Source organism: Gopherus evgoodei, chromosome 9 (genome assembly GCF_007399415.2).
Source record: "Gopherus evgoodei ecotype Sinaloan lineage chromosome 9, rGopEvg1_v1.p, whole genome shotgun sequence".
In the NCBI taxonomy this organism is placed as follows: Eukaryota; Metazoa; Chordata; order Testudines; family Testudinidae; genus Gopherus; species Gopherus evgoodei.
In genome coordinates this window covers 50,604,371-50,618,389 of record NC_044330.1, presented here as the reverse complement: position 1 = coordinate 50,618,389, position 14,019 = coordinate 50,604,371, and the positions used below count along the sequence as shown (strand labels likewise).

At 43.1% G+C, this 14,019-nt stretch overlaps 1 protein-coding gene across 4 annotated transcripts in view; it reads left to right on the top strand.

Annotated features, from left to right (window-relative positions):
- Positions 1 to 14,019, top strand: part of PPP2R3A (protein phosphatase 2 regulatory subunit B''alpha) — a 165,029-nt gene that overhangs the window by 21,782 nt on the left and 129,228 nt on the right. The window contains exon 2 of one of the 4 annotated variants that reach the window (XM_030575842.1): positions 136 to 263. The exons of 2 other annotated variants lie outside the window; for them this stretch is intronic. The gene's annotated coding sequence lies outside the window, so the exon portion shown is untranslated. Of the gene's footprint in view, positions 1 to 135; positions 264 to 812; positions 888 to 14,019 lie in introns of those variants that run through there. One more of the 4 variants, XM_030575841.1, reaches the window with a different exon arrangement.

The window sequence follows — 14,019 nt, the reverse complement described above, 5'->3', positions numbered from 1 at the left end:
CCCGCTAGAATGAATCTGTGTACCAGGTCTGGGAGAATTATTGTAACCTGCGACATATCCTGAGAGAATCATAAAATTGCTGAAGATGTCACCACTCACCCATCAGACTCTCTCATATTCTTTGCTCTTCCCTAGAGCTATTCCCAGCATCAATATGGATGACCCTCTGTATGTACATTACAGAAGCTCTGAACTTCCCTGACATCCATTAAACTCCATTTCCTCAGTCTTGAAGACAGACACTTTCAGGCAGGAATGCTCAGGTAAAAATGTATTATTGTCTCCTCTCTGGACTGCAGTTCGTTTAGAAGGAATTACCTTGTAGACAGCTGCCTTGTAGATAGCTCAAGGCTGCTGTAAAACCTGTTGTTTTATACAGCTATTAGTATTTCAAAATCTGATACTTGCCTAACACTTAGTGCTGTTTTGTGAGTCACAGCTACATTAGAAATGTGTACAATACTGTAGTATAGTCAGGGCTCAGGTGTTTTTATCACTATGTGGCATACAAGTGATTTAAAGTTCCCTTTGCTTTGTAGCAAATACACTGCTGCTAGCAGTGCCGTAACAAGGGCGAGGCGAGTGAGGCACTTGCCTTGGGTGCCTAAATCTGAGGGGCGTGGAAGGGTCCAGGAGCTTCCCTGCCAGAATGAAAGCTGCTGCTGCCTTGGCAACAGGACTCCAGCAGGCAGCTGAGCAGCCCGCTGAGGCAGCTGCTGCACGTCAGGAGTGGGAGGAGAGGGGAGAGGAGGGGCACACACATGCTTCTCAGCCCTGTCCTCCCCCAGCACCCACCTGGAGGAGATGCCAAGGGGTTCCGGTGGGAGACAGACAGGATCATCTGCAGCCAGTGGATCTCACTCACCTGAGCAGCTTCTGGGGCTTTGGTGAGTGTTTGACCCTGTGATCCGGCCCCCCACAGCCACCACTCCTGCAAACTGGGCAAGAGGCAGCCCCATCCGCCACCCTCAGTGAGGCTACGGTGAGGGGCAGCAGGGGAGGAAGAAAGCCAAATGTAATGGCAGTCCCCTCCCCCGCAGCACCCACCAGCCCCTCCCAGAGCCCACACCCCCTCTCCAGCCCCCAGATGCTGTCCCAGAGCCTGCACCCTCCACCATCCTGCACCCTCACCCCGTGCCCCAGCCTGGAGCCTGCACTCAGCACCCAAACTCCCTCCCAGAGCCTGCACCCCAGACTCTCTCCCAGAGCCTGCACCCAGCCCTCCGCACTCCCTCCCAGAGCCTGCACTCCTCCACCCATCCTGCACTCCCACCTTGTTCCCCAGCCCGGAGCGTGCACCCAGCACTCAAACTCCATCCCAGAGCATGTACCCTAGACTCCCTCCCAGAGCCTGCACTCCTCCACCCATTCTGCACCCCCACCGTGTGCCCCAGCCTGGAGCCTGCACCCAGCACCCAAACTCCGTCCCAGAACCTGCACCCCAGACTCCATCCCAGAGCCCAAGCTCCCAACCGTCCTACACACCATCCCCTGCCCCAACCCAGAGCCTGCATCCCAGATCTCCCTCCACCCAAACTCCCTTGCAGAGCCTTAGGCAGATGTGGGGCAGAGGTTGGGGGGAGTGGCTCTGAGCGTTCCAGGCACCACCAAAATTTCTACAAACCTGCCGCCTCTGATACTTGGAGGGGGGGTGAGAAGGCGAGCGGCGAGTCAGTGGATGGAGGGGGTCATCCATTTTCAGTATTTTAATTGTTGATATTGCATTGACTGACTGCTGTGTGCATTAATATAGTGACCCCCTGGGTCTCTGAATGAGGCTTTATACTTGGGGGTGGGGGGTGAGGAGGTGAGCGGCGAGTCGGTGGCTGGAGGGGGGCAAATCTCCCAGGTTCAAAATCTGGGACTGTGTCTGTTGGTCCTTTTTGATGCTGTTCTCTGGGCTGGGGGGTGTCCCAGTGCTGCAAAGAGGTTGTTCCCAAACGAAGGTGCTTGCTTTTAACCCCCTAGGCTGTCAGTATGTCTGCTCTTTTCTGGTCAGACCACTTGACAAGTTTGATTGTCCTTGGTCTGGCTCCCAGCCCCTCTCCAAGGGTTGCAGCTGTCTGGAGGTGCCTGCCTTCCAGGCCTTCCTCATTCACACCTCATTCATTCAACAGGGCAATTGATTACAAAGTGGGGGGAGGATCTTATTCTACTTCTAGCAAAAAGACAGTTTTCTTTTACCTTAATTATACTACCTTATACAAAAATGCATAATGCAGAGATTTATCTACATCTGCATTGATTGATTGTTGTGTGCAGTACTATAGTGACCCCTGGGGCTTTGAATGAGGCTTTATACTTGGTGGGGGGGGTGCGGGGGCAAGCAGGTGGGCAAGTGGCGGGCGTACAAAGAGGCGAGTAGTGAGCCAGCAGAGGTTCTAGGGGCAGGCATGGAGGTTTCTGGCAGAGGAGGGAGAAGGTGAAAAGAGGCAAGTGGTGTGTGGGGGACTGACTAGGAGGGACACAGTAAGCCATCTGGGGGCTCAGGGGTGAAGAGGGGTGTGATGGTGGGGCTGAGCAGAGAGGGGGCAGGTCCTATTTTACTGCTGTGATCTGGTCACCCAATGGGTGCTGTTTCTCCCCCCCACCTTCCTTTTTGGCCCACAGCTGTTTTGGTGGGGCGCCGCTGGGGAAGCAGGGTTTGTTTCAATGGGGTGGGGTGCTGCTGGGGAAGGAAGGTTTGTTTCTGCGGGGCCGGGCGGCTGTGGGGGTGTGTGTGTGTTTCGTGGGGTGGTGGATGGGCAATTTTATATTTTTTCCTCGGGTGCAAAAATAGCTAGTTACAGCTCTGGCTGCTAGCATTGGTGCAGTTGCCTCCTTGCTGGAAGTATGCATAGAATTTTTTGTAGAGTAGACAAGTCCTTAGAGATTTCTTCTGTCCTACACTTCTTAGGAGCACAGGATGCAAGTAAATTGAAAATTCAACTAACAGCCATTATGCTAACAGATTGCCATTGTTCAGTTATTTCCCTCCAGGATAATCTTTGTGAATAGAGCTGCCAGTGTGTTTTATAGAATAACCTTTTATATCGTTAATATCCACAACTATTTTTCCCTTCAAAAGTGATTCATGCCTTGTTGCAGATAGAAAAGATATAAAGCATTATTCTGTAATCGCACAAGAAGCCCTATTCATTCACATTTGATGCTGTGAAACTAACTCTTTTTATCTTCTGGGTCAGAGTTGATTTCATGGCAGCCGTTATCCAAAGTCTGTCTTAGTACATCTGATCTGTGGGTTGTGTTAGGGGCACAATTAGAACAAAACTTCGGGCTTGAAAGAGTGAAATAAGTATGTTTCTTCTGGGAGTGCTCAATCTTTCCAAAGTTACTATTCATATGTAGTGGGTGTTAGTCACCAGCCTCTAATCACAAGAAAAGCCTGTTTAAACTAAGTTTGAGACCAGATTCCCAAATCTGATAATAGAAAGACTCCCCTTTTAGGCCTCCTCTTGATTAGGATTTAAAGTGTGATGTTAGATCATGTTTGCTAGCTCAGTCTAACACGTTCTAAAACCGTAGTCACGACAAAGCAAGCGGTAGTGTAGCACAGTGGTTCTCAACCAGGGGGACACATACCTCTGGGGGTACACAGAGATCTTCCAGGGGGGTACATCAACTCATCTAGACATTTGTCTGGTTTTACAAAAGGCTACATAAAAAGCACTAGCAAAGTAAGTACAAACTAAAATTTCATTCAAACAATGACATATTTATGCTGCTCTGTATACTATACACTGAAATGTAAGTACAATATTTATATTCCAGTTGATTTATTTTATAATTATATAGTAAAAAGAGAAAGTCAGCCTTTTTCAATAACAGTTTGGCTGTGACACTTTTTTGTATTTTTATGTCTGATTTTATAAGCAAGTAGTTTTTAAGTGAGGTGAAACTTGGGGGGTACACAAGACAAATCAGACTCCTGAAAGAGGTACAGTAGTCTGGAAAGGTTGAGAGACACTGGTGTAGCACATACTAAGCTAGCCACGTTAAAGCCAATGGACATGGGGAGGTGTGCGGTGGCAGCAGTGAGAAAAGGACTTTCTTCAGTAACTTTAAAAGTTATTTATTTTTGTCATAGGTGGCAAGTCCCAAATACTCTTTTACCTGATTATTCTTGAAGAGTCTAGCACATTTTCAGATTCAGTAAAATAAATAAATAGTAAGAATTAGTAACTGGCAAGGCGCAGCATGTTAGTGCAATTAAAAGATGTCAGGAATTCTTTGATATAGCAGCAAAGGAGGTAATGTGCTTTTGGGCTTCCTGAGAAAAGACGTCCTATCATGGAAGCAGGAGGTAATAATCCTCCTCTGTCAGTTCTGATGAGTCTGTATCTGGACTGTGTTGGTTCCTGAACATGTTAGTACCAGAAAGATATTGACAATTTGGAAAGAGTTCAGAGAAAAGCAACAAACAGGGCTAGAGGGATTGGCTTATGTTGAAACAAAAAGAGCGTTGTTATAAGTACATCACTCAGGGATGTGGAAAATCCCTCTCGGGGTGGTGGAGTTTCTACTCTAATGGGTGAAGCTCTCCCGTGGGCATAGGTAGTGTCTTTGCTGCAGAGTTGTAAGTGTAGACAAGCCCTCAGGATGGACATAATCATCCTTTAGTACTGATGAGAAATGCAGTAAGGAAAGTAACTGAAATACTTCCCTGATGGATTGTATTTTCTAAATGGACAATTTACCCTAATTCTCAATTACTGAGGGACGGTCTTCAGTCAGTAATATATTTTGCTTTCCACAACCAACTCTCTGTACAACTTTTCATGAATGATGTACTCAAATACTTGGATGCTAATATCTAAACTATATTCCTAAATGTATTCATCTAAATTTGGGATATTGCTGATTATGTGCAATATGACTTTTAAAAACAAACTTTTGCATTTGTTGATAATCCAAGCACTATACCCAGATGTACAGACATTATTTCCTCAACCTGTGTATTATATAATTTTAACATTAGCTTTAAAATTTGAGAGAAGAGGATAAACATTGAAAAGATAAAATTTAGGCTGAATATCAGGAAAAATGTGTTGACACTAAGTTGTTTTAGAGCGTGGAATAATATTTCTAGGGCAGTGGTGGAGGCTCCATTGCTTGGGACATTTAAAATTAGATTGGAGGGGCACGGGACTGAATGTGTTGCTAGTGAGGGAACACCCACTAGAAGAGTTAACTCTCAGAAGCCAGATCAGAAGAGAACCCTAGTCGCTATCATAGGATGGCTCCTACGTGCTAGTTTTGGCTCCAATGCGATGCACAGAATTCCCCCAAATCCTATAGGCACCTGAACTGACTCAGCACCTGGATTGTCAGAGTAGCAGTTCCCTTGGTGCCTTTGTTTTTTCTTTGGGGCATGCATGCATTTGTGTAGGTGTCTATCTCTGCCTAAGCCCCAGGGCAATTCACAATGCTGGAGAAGATAGGCATTCGTCTGCCTAACTTGTGGGTGGGGCCCAAGTTGGTCAGGCGCTCAGAAGCCATCTACTAAATCAGAACCCCTTCAGAATCTGGCTGCTAGAGGAGCTGGTGGTGGTGCCAGTGCCCACCTTATAACGTTTAGCCCGTGATTAGAGTACTCACCTGGGATTGAGAGACCCTGGTTCAATTCCCCCTCCTTGTCTGAAGAGTAGGAAAGATTTGAACAGGAGTTTCCCACTTCTCAGGCAAGGCTCTAACCACTGAGCTATGGGATCTTCTTAGGTGGGGCTCCCTTGGTCTCTCCTGTTGAAGCTGTTCCACTGCGTATAAGGAATTGAATAATTACTTGGGAAGGGGACTGGACCCAGGGTCTCTCACATCCCAAGTGTGTCTCCTAAACACTGGACTGCCGAGTCATTCTCTCTCGCTCTGTTCTGGCCCAGTAGCTAAGTATTTATCCACAGTGGAACAACAGCAGCAGGAGAGACCAAGGGAGCCCCGCCCCCCCCCCCATCAAGCTATCCCATAGCTGTGTGGTTAGAGCACTCTTCTGAGAGGTGTAGGAGACCCCGGTTAAAATTCTTCCCCCACTTCTGCCTGAGGAATTGAACCTGACTCTCCCACACCCCAGGCCAGTGCGCTAACCACAGGGCTAAAAAGTGTAAGGTGGGTGCTGCCACTTCCTCCTCCTCTAGCAGTTTTGTGTGGTGTGAGGCAGGCACTTAACTCATTCCTGCAAGAAATGTGTTAGGTGTCCAAGCCAGCCGACTTCACGAGCGGGTTCCCAGTTGTAAGTTGCAAGCAGAGAGAGGTACCTCTCTACGGGGCCCAGACTTAGGAGCCTACCTTTGTGAGAGGGCCAGGGGTTAGGACACCCTCGTTTAGTCCACATCTCCCATTCATCAGTTTAGGTGGCTCTCTGCCTATTGTGCTGGCTTTTGTGGATTGCATTCTAAGGCTCCTGTCTCTCCCCATTCATTGCATATGGATCCTAGGGACCTAACTCCGGCTTTGTGGATCACAGTGTTGTTCCTGGGATTTTCTAGATGCCTAAAGGTTAGGGGTTGCAGTGCCCTATTCAAGAGAGAAACCCAGGCATGGAGCAGGTCTGTCCCACAGAAAGACAGAGGGATTGGAGAACTGGCTACTAACTTCTTTTTGCATCATGTGCTGGGAATGGAAAGAGTTTTGGGCCCTATATATAGCACAGACAGTCCTACCTCTGTCAGTACTGGAGAGAATGGGCAATCCCAAGGATCAGGGATACTTAGACCTGGTGAAGACATACGAGTATGTGCTTTCCTTTGAAAAAAACAACAACGTCATAACTCTTTAAAAAAGATGACTTTGGAGACTTTGCTCACTGTGACCGGCTTCAGCAAAGCACTGAAACACACGCATCAATGGCATTGAGTCCCATGCTTAACATTCAGAGCTTTGCTGAATTGGGGAATTGCATTCTGTGTAATTTGGAGTGTTTCTGTTGGTGTGGAAAGCACCCCGAGGTTTAAAAAATGACTGCTCTTTATCCCAGGGCATCCTGAATCATTGCTGTGACTGATGACACACCCCATACCTATGATCATCCCCCTAAGTGCCCCTCCCAAACCCTGGGGTGCTTAGGGGCCACTGCCAGCTGGCATAGATTATAGCAGCCCAGGATGGGTATAGAGTTGGCAACAGAACTGGGGAGCTGCGGCTGAGTCTTTTGCAGCCCTGCCCAGCTGTGCCTGGCAGTTTGTAGGTTCAGGATGGAATGTTCAGCAGACAGGTGCCTACATGTTACAGACACTGATATTACAAGGTGGGTGGTTTGCAAATGTGGATTTCAAGTGTGTAATCATTGTGATGTTTTACACAGTCCTGAGAATGAATATGAACAGTGTCCCAACTACACATTCATAGAAATGTAGGGCTGAGATCTCAAGAGGTCATCTGGTTCATCCCTCTACACTGAACAGGACAGAATATACATAGACCATCCCTGACAACTGTTTGGACAAACTGTCCTTAAAAGCTTCCATGGCAAACGACAATGTTGTTTCTAGTAATTTTATTAAATGGTGTGAATTTTCAGATTGCACATATTTAACAAACCGGGCATGCCTTTCAGATGTTAATATTCAAAATAATTGGACAGATATGCTGTTTTTTGTTGGGTTTTTTTTGTGGGGGGGGAGGGGGGCAGGGTGAATGTAATTTGTCTAAGAATTAAATAAACGGCAACAATATCTAAATACCTGTTTGGGGCTTTCATTTTTCCATAACAGCCACTTTCCATACTTTTGAACCATCCTTCTAGAGTTGGACTATTTTTCTTTTTCCAGCGAGAGGCTATTGAGAGATTTGTCTGCTAGTAGCTGCAAAAGATTAACGATGCATTTCCTATCGAGTGACCTTTTCCACTAGGAAGCCCTAGAACTATTACCAAAGGATCATTTGGTAATAATTACTCCAATATTTTATGATATTTGGCTACTAATTACACCCCAGTATTGTTTAATGACTGGACATGTTCATATATGCATAAAATTTCTCCTTTCACCACAATTTCTCCAACATTTATCACCATTCAATCTAGATATATATTTTAACCTGACTGGTGTGAGGTACCACTGAAGCCGTATCATAAAGAAACTTTCTTTTATTGTACTGCAGACTGAAATTGCTTACCTTGGTCCAGATCAAACCCTGTGCTGGGGTAATTTGTCTATCCAAGTTCTTTTTCAAGTGTCAAATAGGGACCCTTTTTTGGAAAGTTTTCTGTAAAGATTGAAATAAACTTAGTAATTTTTTGGTTTCTTAATTAACCAGACACTGGTTACTTCCATTAAAGTAGCTTTTCTAGACAGCGGAAAAACATAATCTCTGACTTGAAAGTATTGGTACCCAGGAGGGTAGGCCAGTTAGTCAGTTTTGATTTCTAAATAAGTTAGAAAAGGTTCTTTGCCGAGTAGCTGGCCGGCCATGTGTATTCCATGGCTTTCCACTCTTTAAACTTTCTAGTTTGTGATTTAGATTGAGGTCTGGGTTGTTTGCAAAAGTTGTCATTGGTGGGGAAAGTAACTATTATTTTTAGTACTATCCCAAAGCCATAGAATAGCCTTTGCTAAACAATATATATATACATTTCTGGAGGGTGTACTTTTTTTTTTTAATTAATCCATAGTAACTAGCAGTGTTTACAGTGCCACCATTTTCAGTTCACTAAAGACCCAGTGTTAGGCTGGGTTAGAGCACTCCCAGTCTGCTACTGCTTTGAGTTGGCTGGCTTGGTAGAACTATACAATATTTGGAACAGCTAGTCCACCCTGTTTAGTGGCTCTTAAGAAAGTATGAGCGCTCACTGTTGGTCTTCTCTTATTCCCTATAAAGTCTAACAACATCATCTGTATTCCTGCTAGGGTTTTATCTGAGATAATTACAGGAAGATTTTGAAACAAGAAATATATCCTTGGCAAAATGTTCATTATGACTGTGGCTGTTCATCCCAGCCAAGAAATTGCATACTCCCCCTGGCACTCTAGATCTTTTGACGTTTGCTGAAATAATGGTTTGGCATTTAAATAATACTGCTTTTCTAGTTTGAGATTGGAATTCCTAGGTATGCTGTAGGATTTGTTGCCCATTTGTACCAGAATGTTTTCTGAAGGAATGACTTCTCAAAGGCTGGCAAATTTATGGCTAGCATTTTGGATTTGGCTTAATTTACTTTAAATCCAGATGTTTTCCCAAAGCCATGGATATTTTCAGATACTAATTTTAGGGAAATATTTGATTTAGATAAAAAGAGTATTACATCACTTGCATATAAAGCTATTTTCTGATGAGTTCCTGCAAGTCTTATTCCTGTTTTGGATTAATTGTTCCTCGTCCTCCGTGCAAAAAGTAAAGGACCAGTAGACATCCCTGCCTAGTCCCTCTGTGTAATTCAGACAGGGGAGATGTAACCCTATTAAATGGCATAGCTGCTTTTGGACTGGTATAGAGGGCAGTTTTCCATTTAAGAAACTGGGGGACAGGACTTGAAAGAGAAAGTTCCACTCTATTCTATCAAAAGCTTTCTCTGCATCAAGTGATGATAAAAGAAATTGATCTTTTTTAAATATGGAATTATGAATGATTTCAAGTACTCTCCAAATATTGGCTGACATTTGTCTAGTCTTAATGAATGCAGTTTGATCTGAGTTTATATAAACTGTGTTTACGGACTTCAATCTATACTAGTATTTTTGTTAAAATCTTGCAGTGATATGGGTCTATAAGAGCTGCATATGGTAAGATCTTTTCCAGTTTTAGGGAGAACAGCCCAGTAGCTGGAAAGCCAGAGGGTCCTGGAGTTTTACAACTTTTCATATTTGCTATTGCCCCTAGGATTCCTTCTTCTGTTATTTCTGTATCTAAAGTTTCTTTTTCAGTTTTGCTTATACTTGACAAGCCTGCTACTGCCAGATATTTTTGAATAATTTCATAGCTTGGAGTAGCTGAGGTATAGTGGTTTTGATAATAAGGACTAAGGAGCAAAACTATAACTATCTTTTGCTGATTGTTTTTAATTGGTGGAATAATACATTGCTCTTGAATCTCTTTAAACTTTTCAGACAGCATCTTATCACACTGATTTCCTTTTTCATAAAATACCTGCTTTGAATATCTAAGGGCCTTTTCAGTAGCGTATGTCAGTGGTTCTCAACCAGGGGTACTCAGAGGTCTTCCGGGGGTACATCATGTCATCTAGATATTTGTGTAGTTTTACAACAGGCTACATAAAAAACACTAGTGAAGTCAAATTATGAAACTAAAATTTCATACAGACAAAATGAGAAAGTAAGCCGTTTTTCAGTAAAAGTGTGCTGTGACACTTTTATGGTTTTATGTCTGATTTTTGTAAGCAAGTACTTTTTAAGTGAGATGAAACTTGGGATATACAAGACAAATCAGACTCCTGAATAGTGAACAGTAGTCTGTAAAGGTTGAGAACCACTGGGATATGTCATCAATATATTCAGTTTTCCCCTAATATTAGTTAATTGTTGATATACTTTTTTTGAGCCTGTGTTTTTATGAATGTCTTGTAAAACATTTTTATCTCCTGTTGTAGTTCTATTTTGTCTTCTTTAGCTCTCTTTTTTTCAACTGAGAGCCTCTACTTATCAGCTGTCCCCTCAATACCACTTTACTTGCCTCTTTATTTATTGACTGTATCATTTATTTGAAAGTACTGAACAATGTCCTCTTTAATTGCTTTATCTTGAACAAGCAACCAGTTCATTTTCCAAACAAGTGATCTTTGGGACCTATCTCAGCTATCAAATATTACTATCAGAGGTGCATGATCTGACCATATGATGGTGCCAATTTCTGCTGATCTTGTCTGCTTCATTAAGGATTTAGAGATTACCATTAGATCTGTTGTGGTATATTAACTGATGAGGATGTGAATAAAATGTGTAATCAGATTCCCCTGGGTGCATTTCTGTCCAGCAATCTGAGAAAGTGAATTGTTGGCATAGAGAAGTCAATACTGTACCTGCTTCCCTGTCCACCTTTGTTTTTTTATTCTGATCTGTTCCAGTAAGGACTTGGTGTATTACTAAAGTCTTCTCCAAGTATAATTGACCTTTCCTCAAAGCCTTGCTGTATTTTAAAGAAGTACTTAAATAAGTTTTTTGCTTTTGGTTGGAAGATGCATTGAGCCCATTGTTGTTATAATCCAGCAATTGTGCGCTTCAGTAAAATAAACCATTCCTCCTTAGCCTTGAATTGATCTTTAATCTGAAAAGATATGTGTTAAGCAAATATTATGACCACGCCTCTTTACTTTTCTTTGGCTGAAGCAAAAAATGTCTGCTGAAACCAGTTACCCCTTATGTCCATAATTTGCCCCTCCTGAAAATGAGTTTCTTGAAATAAATAATCTGAATAATTTAAAGTTCTATCACAGCTTTGTTCCTTGTAATGACATTATTTAGTCCTTTGATGTTCAAATATATTACTTTAAAAGGAAAAGCCATTCAGAATAACTATTTAGCTTATTGAAAAACTTGAAATTATTGTGATTCTTTAGCTGTTTGATGGCATGAACTCCTATGTGGCCAATGTGTCTCTTCTTTCTAATTGTGTTAGATTCACAATTGTGTGCCTGAATATGGCTTGGTTTCTGTTTGTGAACTTCCCTATGTATTTCTTGTAATAATTCCTCCTCAGCCTAACCAGTTCCCTCCCCTCTCCTGCATTCCCCTTAGTTTAAATAAAAAAAACAAAAACACCAACATAGCATATAACCAGTTATAACAGTATAAGAATTGCCATACTGGGTCAGAGAAACCCAATAACCTGTCTCCAACAGTGGGCAGAACCAGCGCTTCCAGAGAGTATATAGAACAGCACAATTGGAGTGATCCATCCCTGTCTTCCCCTCCTGGCTTCTGGCAGTCAGAGGTTTAATTGCATCCCTGACCATCTCGGCTGATAGCTGCTGATGGACCTATCCTTTGTGAATTTATCTAGTTCTTTTTTGAACCCAGTTATACTTTTGACCACAACAACATCTCATGGCAATGAGTTCCACAGGTTGACTGCACATTTAGTGAAAAAGTAGTTTGTCTTGTTTGCAGGGCTTTGGAGTGGAGCCTGGAGCATGGAGCAGCTTTGGAGCAGTGAAGCTGCAGATTTTTGCCTGGAGCTGGAGCACAGCTCCAAAGCCCTGCTTATTTGTATTAAATATGTTGTATACTTATTTCATGGGGCGACCTTTGGTTTTTGTATTGTGGGAAAGGGTAAATAACACTTCTCTAGTCACTTTTTCCACACCGTTCATAGTTGTAAAGACTTTTATTATTATTCCTCCTTAGTCATCCCTTTTCTAAGATGAACAGCCCTAATCTTTTTAGTCTCTCATCATGTGGAAGCCATTCCATACCCTTCATCATTTTTGTTGACCTTCTCTACACCTCTTCCAGTTTCACTATATCCTTTTTGAGGTGTGGTGACCAGAACTGAACACAGTATTAAATGTTTGTGAGCGCACCATGGATTTATATAGTGGCATTATATTTTCTTTCTTATTGTCTGTCCCTTTCCTAACAGCTCCTAACGTTTTAATTTTATTGTGCTGAATGCAGCATGTATGTTTACTTGCCTTGTGGGCAGTTGGCATACGTGAGAATTCGGTGTAAGCAACACATGGCCATCAGAGACCGAGTATAGGCTCTTGATACCAGAGTGGCTGAACTGGAGTAGGTAAGGAATACATGCAAAGATACATAGAGGAGACTTTGACGGACCCACCCTCAGTCTGACAGCCTCTGTGCTTTTGAAGAGGATGAAAGGCTTGGGTTAAGGAGAACATGAATCTGGAGTGGAGGGAAATGATTGCATAGTTGGGACCATCTGTTCTGATGATGGCATGGTATCCTCTTGCACTGAGATACCCTTCCAGGGAAGGGGACCCCAGTTTTTAGGAAGAGACAGGTGGGGGATGAGGGATTTGGTTATTAGAAATATAGATAGCTGGGTTTGCGATGACCGGGAGAACTGCATGGTGACTTGCCTGCTGGGTGCAAAGGTTGCAGATCTCTCAAGACATCTAGACAGACTTATGTGCAGTGCTGGGGAGGAGTAAGTGGCCATGGTACACCTACGTATCAGTGACATAGGGAAATATAGGAGAGAGGTCCTGAAGGCCAAATTTAGGCTGCTAGGTAGGACAATGAAGTCCAGGGCCTTCATGGTAGCATTCTCTGAAATGCTTCCAGTTACATGCACAGGGCCCTGTTAGACAGGTGGGACATCAGAGTCTCGACACATGGATGAGATGATGATATTGGGAGGAGGGATTTAGGTTTATCAGAATCTTTTGGAAATGGAGGAGCCTATACAGGAAAGATGGGCTCCTCCTAAACCAAAACGGATCCAGATTGCTGGCATGTAAAATTAAAAAGGTCATAGAGGAATTTTTAAACTAAGGGCTGGGGGAAAGCTGACAGGTGCAGAGAAGCACCCCAGTTAAGACAGAGACATCCCTTATGGAAGGATTTATTAAAGGGGATTCTCTATATCCCAGTAAAGAGGAGAGGGCAGAAGTTGATCAAGTACAAACTGAAGAGAAACTGTCAGATGAAGAAGAATCCCATTCAATTACATCATATGGAGGCAGACAACCAAATACTGACAAATTATTATAAGTGTTTGTATACAAATGCTAGAAGTCTAAATGCTATGATGGATGAATTTGGGTGCTTGATATTAAATGAGGGTATTGATGTAATAGGTATCAGAGAAACTTGGTGGAATGATAATCAATGGGATATGGTAATACCAAGATACAAAATATATAGGAATGACAGAGTATATTGCACTGGTGTGGGAGTGTCACTGTATGTGAAAGAAAGCATAGAGTGAAATGTAGTAAAAATCTTAAATGAATCCGACTACCATAGAATCTCTGTGGATAGAAATTCCATGCTTCAGTAATAAGAGTACAGCAGCAGGCATATACTGCCTCTACCAGACTAGGACGGTGACAGTAACTGTGAAATGCTCAGGGAGAGTAGAGAGGTTACAAAAACAGAAAACCCAGTA